The following is an 11060-nucleotide window of genomic DNA, read 5'->3' as shown; positions in this document are numbered from 1 at the left end:
ATTTTCATTTTCTATGTCCTGAAGCTATGTTATTTGAAGGCATATATCCAGAGAATGAGGCTTTAATACAGTGATCATACTTATCTCTGATTATGCTTTCTTCCCCCAAAAGAACTTTTATCTGCTATAAATATAGCCACACCAACTTTCTACTTACCTAATGCATTTTAAAAATTATTTGCTTTTCAATCTGTGTCCTTATGTTGGATGTATTTCCTATAAAAATAACATAGATTCTTTAAGAAATCCACCTTAATAATCTATCTCTTACATGGAGTGTTTAGTTCACTTGCAGGCTTTGTGATTACTGATATAATTTAATTTTTTCTATTTTAGACTTTTTTTACTTATTCTATTTTTAATGTTTCTTTTCCTTTTCATTTTTATTCCTCTGTTGCTTTCCTTTAGATTCAGTATAGGTTCAAATGTTTTTTCTCATTGTTTTTTTTTTTTTTTTCTCTTTTTATTAACTTGAAAGTACAGGCTGTATTTCTAAACTTCTAATAGTTATCCCACAATCTTTAAGTAAATGTTTTACTTAATAAAATACAATTACTCAATCTATTTGCCTTTTCCCCAGATAATTCAAGTAACTTGGAATGTTTAACTCTGATCACTCCTTTCTGATTCCTGTACTACTGTTGTATTTCAGTTGTATCTTTGGCTTTTTTAATCCCATAAATTTTATATTATTAAATTTTGAACTCAGTGTTTGTTGAAATTTACTCACATTTGACTATTCTTTTTGCTTCCTATTTTTTTCCTAGATCTTCAGATATTCATTCTGGGATCATTTTCACTATCATTGAACTACATCCTTCAGAGCACCTCTTAGTGAAGATCTGTAGGTAGTAAATGTGCCACATTGTGAATGCTTTATCTTGTCTCCATTTTTGAAAAAATGAGTGTTTGTGGGTATAAAATTTTAGGTTACAATTATATGCTCTCAACACTTTGAATATATAATCCCATTTCCTTGTGGCTTCCATTTTCTTTTTTCTTTTCTGTTTGGAAGTGAACTATCAATTCTAATTGTCACTTCTTTTAAGATATTCTCTTTCCCTTTAGTGTTTTACCATAATGTGTCTATGTGTCGATTCCTTTTCATTGATCCTGCTCAGATTCACTGAACCTTCTGAATCTGAATATCAGAGTCCTTGCAACAGTCCTGGAAAATTCTCACCAACAGCTTTGTGAATATTCACTCTTCATTCTCTCTAGGCCCTCTTTCTGGAACTACTATCAGACATGTGTTTCTCCTCCTCTCTCCCTAGTATCTCTTAACCTGTTATATTTACCATCTTCCTTTTAGTTTTTGCAACAATGTGTATAATTTCTTCAGAGTCTTCTAACACATTAATGCTTTCTTTAACTATATTTATCTGCTTTCTAGTTAGGCCTTCTAATTAGATGCTTTCCTTTCTGAAGTTTCTATTTGATTATTTATTACATTTACCTGATTATTTTTGATAGTCTCTTCTTCCTACATTATACTGTCAGTATTTCCTTCCTTTTAAAGAATCATATTCAACATATTTATTTTATATTTTGCGCCAAAAATTTTAACATATGAATTTGAGCATCTGATACTATAGTTTGTGGTTTTTGCTACCTCTCACTTTTAATGGCTTCTTATGAATTCTGTACTTTTTAAACTGTGACTGGGGTGCCTGGGTGGCTCAGTTGGTTAAGCATCTGACTCTTGATATCGGCTTAAGTCATGATCCCAGGGTCATGGGATCGAGCCCCACATTGGGCTCCATGCTGAGCATACAGCCTGCTTGAGATTTTCTCTCTCTCTCTCTCTCTCTCTCTCTCTCTCTCTCTCTCTCTCTTTCTCCCTCTCCATCTGCCCCCTCTCCCCTGCTCAGGCATGTACACTCCCTCTCTCTCTCCAATAAAACATTTTTTTAAATAAAAAAATAAATTGTGACCTGGTAGTAGAACTATAAATCTAGTATTTCTTTGATGCCTAGGATTAAAAACGCATCCTTCCAGAGAAGTTTACATATGCTTCTCTCTGGTGCCTAGGGATGGAAAGGGAATAAAAGGGATCCTAATTCCACACTCACATGTTTAGGAATTTTCTGGGTCTACATCTTTCACTCTTTTTATATGTTCTATACAGAGTAAAGCAGAAAGGGTCAAATGGTTAAGAGGAAAAAAACCCCAATATATAGAGAATAATGGGGAGGCATGCTATTTTATGTAAGTTGGTGAGGGAAGGCTTCTTTGCACAGGTAACATTTCAGCAGAGAGCTGACCAAGTAAAGAGCAAGCCATGTAATTCTTTGGGAAATGAGTATTTTTGGCTTGGGAAGAACAAATGCAAAGACACTAAGATTCTAGTGAGGGAGAGTGCTCGGAGTGTTCCAGAAACAGCATGAAGACCAGTGTGGCCAGATGAAATGTAGGGTAATATTGGCAGAAGTAAGACTGGAAAGGTAACCAAAAGGTAAGATCACGTAGGGCCTTGCAAAGCATATAAAAGATTTGGACTTTTATTCTGAGTGTGATGGGGAGACATTGGGGGATTTTGGAAAAAGAAGTGACATATTCTGATTTACAGTTTAAAATATCAGTCTGGATATTGTAGAAGAAGGAGAAGCAGAAGACCAGCTAGGAGGGGTTGTAGTAACTCAGATATGGTGGTGGCCTATACTAGGTGATGGTAGTGTGGATGGGGGAGAATGGTCAGGTTTGGGATTTACTTTGAATAGAGAGCCAACAAGATTTGCTAAAGGATTCAATACGCTGTGTAAGAAATAGGAAAGAACAAGGATGACTCCCAACTTGAAGTGTCTATTCATGTTTTCTTGACTATTTGTCTAGTGAGGTTTTGCAGGGGTTTATTATTAATATGTTTTAGCTCTTTTGTACCTTTTGAGGACACTGATCCTTTTCATTCACTCAACCATCACCGTGAGTCATGCAATGGTTCAAATGTTAGAAATATAGTGGTCCATAAACAGGTAATACCTGCTCCCATAAAAGATGCCGAATTACTAAAAATAATTTAAATTTCCAGATTTCTCATTATCTTTAAGTTTTATTCATGATGATTTATATGGGGAATATAACATTAGATAATTTAACATATAATTTTTCTTTCATTTCTTTTATCATTTTTGTGTTTAAAAATCCTATTCAGAATTAGAAAACTAGATATTTACTTATATTTATGTACAGTTTACCATTAAATTACTTGCTGTTCCCCAAACACTATTTTTCTTACCTCCAAACCTTTGTACATGAGGTTCTCTCTGTTAGGAATACCCTCCCACCCTTTCCTACCTACTAATGTCCATTTTTCTCCTACAGATCTCAGCTTTCTTTTAAAAATTTTTTTTTTATTTCTTTATTTTGAGCGAGAGAGAGAGAGAGCATGAGCAAGGGAGTGGCAGAGAGAGAAGTAAGAGAGAATCCCAAGTAGACTCCATGCTATCAGTGCAGAGCCTGATTGGGGGCTCAAACTGATGAACTGTAGATCTCAGCTTTCTTTCACCCCAATTGTGCATCAGTTGCCCTCCCTCTGTGTCCCCACTGCACCCCATGCTTAAGCCTACTGCTCAATTCCACACCATTCTGCACAGGTAATCGACCATTTACAGGAGCCTTCTGTTACTATACTGTAATTTCTTGAGGACAGAGAAAGTATTCTCATTACTATTTCAATCTCAGCATCCATAGCAGTGCCTTTCACCTAGTAGACACTCAATAAATATTAATGGAATGACTGCATAGACAAATACATGCTACTGTACCAAGATAAATTATTGGCATATGCAACCTATTCTGTAAAGGGGAATGTTTGTGTGGAATGCACCAGTGGCCTCCAGTGCCACTGTAGGGATGTTAAAGGAAAAGAAACATTCTTTCTCTTTGTCACAAAACCAGGAGCAGAATCTTCTGTACATTTATAGGAGTCTCCAGATAAGATAAAATCTTCACTATCTGTGTTCCCAAATATTTCTTCCAAAGTACATCTAAGAACAAAGGAGAGGGTCTGAAGGCATAGTCAGGAATAACTCTCCATAGAAACTTATGTAAACTATGCACTATATTCTAAAATCTATCTATTGGCTTCCACACAAAAGATAATATCCTATATTACTACTGAAAAGAACTGATGCACCAAGATGCATATTTTAATTCTCCGAATTAGCCTATGCCCTGCCACACCACAGTATCCCCCTAAGGTGTGTTATCCAGACACCTTAAGAAACTAAGAAACACTACTAAAATGTATAATAAACTCATCACTTTCTACTTAACTCAATCCCATATTAGTTCATGTGTTTTTCTTTTCTTTTCTTTTTTGCTTTACTAATGCATTCAATAAACATCACTGAATACCTCCTGTGGGTAAAACTTTTGCTAAGTATTCATCCATCTATCCATCTATTCACCATTCATTTATTCAACCAATATTTGAGGAGCATCATTCCATACGCCAAGCACTGTTCTAGGCACTAGAGATATCAGCAGACTCAAGACAGAAGCACAATCTACTCTCATGGGGTTAATAGTCTAGCTTTAGGTACTACAAAGATATCAAACAGCATCCCATTATCTCAACTCCTGGGGTTTACAGTCCAGCTGCACCCCTAGCACTAAAGTCCTGAGTTGCATCTCTAGGGGAGAGAATTCCAAAGGTAAGTTTTTCACCACTCACTCCCCTCTACTTAGGATTTCTAAAGAGAATGGAAAAGCAGATCCCTAGGGAGAACAGAAATGTCATTTGGCCTGATGGTGGGGGGTGAATCGTAGGACTTGTGAGCAGAAACCAGAAAAGCTGGCAGAGAGAGATGTGCTCTGTGGGATGGGTTTTGTTTCATTTCATTTTATTTTATTTATTTATTTTCATCATTTGGAGAAGAGGCATCAGGAGGCTTCCCACCCCAGAGAAGATTGTGTGGGGTTCTCAATGACACTAGCAGAAAATGAGATGTTCCCCACTGTGAGATTGAGGGTATCCTGAGGAAGGCCTGCAAGTGCTGGAGGCCAGAGAGGAGGTCGCCAATAAATGAGAATGAAACCACGCTGCAGAGGCAGCCCAGGTGCAAGAACCCATGGATTTGGAAAGACTGTTTGTTCCCTGGAATGATACTCATGGTGAGATCCCGATGCCTCCTCAACTCCTCTTGTCATTCTGCAGATCTAATGCTTGCTGTATTGTGAGGGGTTTCCATGACACTGTGTTGGGTGCCATGCAGTTGGAAACACCAGACTGTGCATGGGGTATGTATTTTCATGAGCTAAGAGGGGCCTTGAGTCAAACTGAATAGGACATCTTCTCTTCACTCCTCATCTCTCCCCATGCTCATTAGGGTATCCGCAATTCAAGGGTTACAGAAATCACTCTCATACACAACAGATTATGTACCACTCAAAAGGTACAAACCCAGGAATATAGGAACTCAGACAAAGGAGAGTTCAGTTCAGACTGGTGGAGGAGGGGCAGAGAAGATTTCCTGGCGATATGGCACTTATCTGTTCCAGGCCTTAAACAGTGAGCAGGACTTGGAGAAGCCTGTGGCGGTAGGCTCTAAGACAGAAAGAGATCACCCCAGGTTTAGCGGAAAGGAAGTTAAGTAAGGGACACACACACTTCCATCTTTTAAGAAAGACTGAGAAGTGTGGTTAGTTAGAGAAGAAAAAAATATTTATTTTTGTTTGTTGTGTTGGTGTCCCTATAAGATCCAAAGAATGCTCTGGAAGTAATCAACACCTAGACAAGGCAAAGAAGCAAGGTTTGAAGTACAAACAATCCCCTCTTATAGTTTTGAAAAGACATAAAAAAAGGTGGCGGGGCAGGGGGGAAGAGGTGGGAAATATCCCAGGACAGACTTCTCCCCCCTGAGTGTGTGAGGATAAAGATACAAAGACAGTGAGAGAATATTTAAAAATAGATATATGTGGGAAAGAAATGAAAGTCTTGCCCAAGTACCCTAAAAGTCTCCTCAGTTCTTGGAGAGGCAGAGGGAGCCCAGAGAAGCTATGCTTTGTTCAAGTTGCACCTGTTGATATTTGTTGGCCAGTTAATTAGGAATAAAATTCTAATGATGTTTGGAAAGTCAGATTTAAAAAAAAAAATAGGAGGGTTCTTCAAATTCATATGCTGCACAGAAGCCACCAGGCTTCCCAGAATTTTTATTAAAAATTACAAACATCACAGCAATAGTTCTTAGACACCACCTCCTCCGCTAACAAAAAACTTTCCTTTCATGGCTCCAGAGGGAGTCCAGAAACTAATTCTCCCACTCCTGCCTACATCTACAAAGGGCTCCCTCCCTAAGCTGCTGACAGTCCCAACTCCAACTCCTGGATTAGAAAGCAGAGTTTGAATATATTTATAGACTGTATACGGGTTGTTGCTTTAAGCAACACTGTTAATATGCCAGAATTCTGAGCTCCCAAACTTATTCAGTTATCAATTTGTTGTACATTATTTAATCTCTCAGTATTTTGATATGCAAAATAGAAATAGCACTGCTGGTACTTCACAGGGTGAAAGGAGATAACCAACAAGACCATTATGAAGCTTGCTGGGGGAAAAAGAGCTTATGTAAATGTCTATTAATTAAATAGGAATGGCTGCACAACTAGGTCAGGCATGATGATAAGACTGAACAACCCATCCCAGCCACCAGCATCAAAAAGAAGAAATGAACATTTAATCTGGAAAGCACTTGTTGGTTGCATTTTATAAAGAATATTAAATTGTAATATTCTGTATCATAACACAGAGTAGAGTATTTCAGACCATCCTCAAAGAATTCTTTGATAGAACAGAAACTTATTAGAGACAACAGCCAAAAACAAAAACAAAAAAGCAAGCCAATTACTAATGAAGAACTTGTAAAAAGCTAATCAAAGCTCTCATCCAGAGAAAATGAGAAAATCTGAGGCTCAGAATGATTTTGTATATTGATGAGATTTTTATATAGCGTCACAGAAAGAAAAATAAAGCAGATTTGAATGAAGACAAAAAGGACTCTAAGTCTCTGTTTAAAAGCCTTGTTGTGTTCCTTATCAACGTTTTTATTAAAATGTCCTGTTCCGGTAGAAACATCCATTTTTTAAAAATACCTGATCGGTGATGGTGTCAGTAGAGGACACTGTCAGTGTGTCTCTCTCTAGTCAAACCCCTAAGTGTTGGAAGAATGTTTATTTGGCCTCCACCCATTTTTGTAGAAAATTACTCAGAGGGGTGGCTTATCCAAGGTCATGACACTCAGAAATGATGGAGCTGAGACTCATGTCCAGATTCCAGAATAGAACGTAGTCTCTCCCTGCCATTGCCAAGCCTGCTAAGGACTAAATGTAGCACTTCAGCATGAAACAACCTCCAGGCATTACATTTATTCTATTTTTGTCTTAAAGGAAAACAATTGGGAGCTTGTTCTTTCCAAGCATTAATTCTTTTTTTCCCACTTCCACTACATTACATAATGGTGACCATTTTTGGCTTACCGAGTCTATTTCTGAGATACTCACTAAAACAGTGACCATATTTTAGAGCTAGGTATGTTGGGGCATAATAGAGAGGTGAATCAGCAATCACAAAATTCAAGGATTTTCAAGAACAAACTTAAAAACAACCTAATTCATTGATAATCAGATATTAATGTATGGCAACTACCATCCAGGAAGATGTTTTATGAGCAATACAAAAGAAACTAGCAGTCTGTTAGTACAATCACTTTTTAGAATGGTGCCAAATAGAATTTTAAAGCAATGAAAAGGCATACAGATGAATCTTTAAGATGATTTCTTAATATCACAATGCTCTCTTCAGATAAATATAATCAATATAAATTCCTAATGAAAGCACCCTAGTTTACAGCTAACATTTATGTATTTCCTTCCTGCTTCTTATACAACTTTGGTAATAAAAAGATTCCCTTTACTCCCAGAAGCAGATTTCCCAGTGATTTAAGTTAAAATTAGTTTTTCTTTTTAGAAGATCTCTCAAAAGAGACTACCTGAAGAAAATTCCTAAGGAGGTGATAAACCCATTATAAATCTGTTATTACTTATCTAATAATGAAACATGTTAGGGGAAGATATGACCTACAAAAATTTAGCTACTACTGGGGCACCTGAATGGCTCAGTCAGTTGAGTGTCTGACTTTAGCTTAGGTCATGATCTTGCAGTCTGTGAGTTGGAGACCCATGTGGGGCTTGCTGCCGTCAGCACAAAGCCTGATCCGGATCTTCCATCCCTCCCTCTCTCCACCCCTTCCCTGCTTGCATGCACATTCTCAAAAATAATAAATAAATCTTTTTAAAAATTATAAAAAACAATTAGCTACTATGAGATATTTTTCCCACTTTTTAGACTACTAATAATTTGAAACTAGGTAACAAAAACAATGCTACTAACAGGCTATAGTATTAAGAAATTATACTCCTCTATATAAAACTGTAATCACAGATTTTCTTCAGACAATAATTGCATCCTGGTATTTGCAAACATATATTAGAGAGAGAAATAAACTGGTACATATGGGCAAGAATGGCAGTTTCTTATTTTTAAAGATATTTTATTAAAAATGTAAGCAATGTCAGGATAAAAAAAATGTGTATTTTAATCCAATTTCCCAACCAAATCCATTTTTTTACATTTCTCCATAGTAACTTCTGTTGGAATTTTAAGAACTGATTTTTATAGCTTGGATATAGTTCAGTATTTTCTAGACAAGAAAGTACAGGACACAAAAAAGAGAGTCTAAAACTGAAAAAGAAAACTGGTACTGGGAAATTCACAGGCTTTCCACAAGGACTTAAGGCAGAGCTCAGAAGTCACTGTTATTTTCCCACATGTCCTCTCACACCAGCAGTCAATGAATCTCATGATTGCTTCAGACTCAGTCATCCTTAAGTTTTTGTTCTTCCTTTTTCTTAAAGGCTGATTGCTTCCCAAATTTATTGATATCTATCCTTCTACCTATCTTTCATAGTTATGTACACCGTGTATATATAATTTTGTGATTCATTTTTTCTTCTTACCTTGTAACATTATTTCATATATACTGTCCCATATTTTGCATACTCCTTTTAACTTTCTTTTTAGGTATATAATATTCCATCTGGTTGATATAATAGACTTTACAATTATTCCACTGTTAAATATTTAGACCGTTTTCCAGTTTTATACTATTATACATTGTGCATGCATGCATGTGTATTATGGACTACAGATTATTTCCTTATAATAAAATTTTAGGAATGAGTAAAAACAGTGGGGATATCAATATAGCTGTTGATCTATATTATCACATTTCCCTCCAAAATTATAAAACTAATATAACTGCCACCAATACAAACTACTTGACTAATCCCTCAATGTTTTAAACAGCAATGTCTTAATGTTAGAATTAAATCCTCCTTGGGAATATCTCACAAAAACATCACACAGACTTTACAAAAACTCTAGGCAACTAGCTTAGGATTTATGCCATTTTGGACTTGGCCATAGGATGCAGCCCTTGGGAATTAGTGACTTGGTGAAGGACAGTAAATATATGGAGAAGGGTTAGGGCTCAGGGTGGGGTTTGGTGACTCTCTCAAATGCCTGTAAACACATTATGTTCCTGGATGCTGCTTTTCCAGATTGGCTGGGGCAGGGTCAGCAACTTTTCACAAGCGGCATGCCAAAGCTTCGATGTCTCAGAGGAGGCCTGCATTATCTGACCTGAGTCTCCAACAATTGATACCTGGGTCTCAAATGGCCATTAAAATAGGCCATAACAAATTACATTAAGTAAAGTTCGTGCTCTCCTCGGATTTGGTGGCAGTTGGTATAAATATGACTACAGTATTATCAGATCATTCCTCTAAAAGCTCTGGGCTTTCCTTGGCAAGGGTCTGGAAAATAATGTTAAGTGTAAAAAACCAGCACACAGCATTGTATATTCATTATGATTACAACCATGGATATGCAGACACAAAACTTGCACACTAAGAAATTGGCATCCAAACTTCCATCTTGAGGCATGGCACGAAATAAGAATGTCAAACTGATGTAAATACAATCGTCAATAAACACACCTGAGGGAATGTGAATTTTCTTCAACACCTTTTTTTTTTTTTACATTGAAAACACTATTTTTAGCATGTTCCTCATGAGGCCCATTCTTTTTTTTTTTTTTTTTTTGGTCTTAGCTGGTGGTCTTCCAGTAGTAGTAACAGCTGCTTTTCCAGCATGATGTAAAAATCTCAAAGCATTCATCCAGCAGAAGAGTCTCCCCATTTTGGCCTCAGGACAAGATCCACTCTGAAAGGGCCCATTCTACAACTATAAACAGATCAAAGGACAAATCCAGCTCCCCCTTCAAAGGAAGAGCCCTCTCCCATGCGTCACATACTAATCAACTTGGGAGTGCATGTGTTGTCCATACACTGACCTACTCTGTGAAGCACTGGAGATACTCAGCAGCGTTAGTCCACATAGAGTCAATTTGACTTTCTGCCAGGAAAGCCTCAGAATTCTAGAATTTTACTTAGTTTTCTAACTTAATAAAGGAGATGGTATTTTTTTTTTTTTTTTGATGTTTTAGTATTTATTTTTGAGAGAGAGCATGAACAAGGGAGGGGCAGAGACAGAAGGAGACACAGAATCCAGAGCAGGCTTCAGGCTCTGACCTATCAGCACAGAGCCTGTCATGGGGCTCAAAGATATTATTCTTAATACCTATGTTCTTAATACCTAGTGTTCATAAAACAGAAATTAAAAAGGTAATTTTATAACACTACTTTCACTTACATCTTTACTCCTACAAGTCAGTGTCTTATCCCAATGTCTGTGAACACTTTTGCTTATACACACCTACTCTTAAAAAATATATATCTTATAGGGGTGCCCGGGTGGCTCAGTTGGTTAAGTGTCCAACTCTTGATTTGGGCTCAGGTCATGATCTTGTAGTTTGTGAGACTGAGCCAGGCATCAGGCTCCACGCTGATAGCACAGAGCCTGCTTAGGATTCTCTCTTTCCCTCTCTCTCTGCCCCTTCCTTGCTCGTGCTCTCGCTCTCTCTCACTCTCTCTCAATGTAA

General features: G+C 37.2%; 1 protein-coding gene across 8 annotated transcripts in view; it reads right to left on the bottom strand.

Annotated features, from left to right (window-relative positions):
* ATG10 (autophagy related 10) overlaps nt 1-11060 on the bottom strand; it is a 259495-nt gene that overhangs the window by 14864 nt on the left and 233571 nt on the right. The window lies entirely within an intron of this gene.

Source organism: Panthera uncia (assembly GCF_023721935.1).
Source record: "Panthera uncia isolate 11264 chromosome A1 unlocalized genomic scaffold, Puncia_PCG_1.0 HiC_scaffold_17, whole genome shotgun sequence".
In the NCBI taxonomy this organism is placed as follows: domain Eukaryota; kingdom Metazoa; phylum Chordata; class Mammalia; order Carnivora; family Felidae; genus Panthera; species Panthera uncia.
This window is presented reverse-complemented; position numbering and strand designations above follow the sequence as displayed.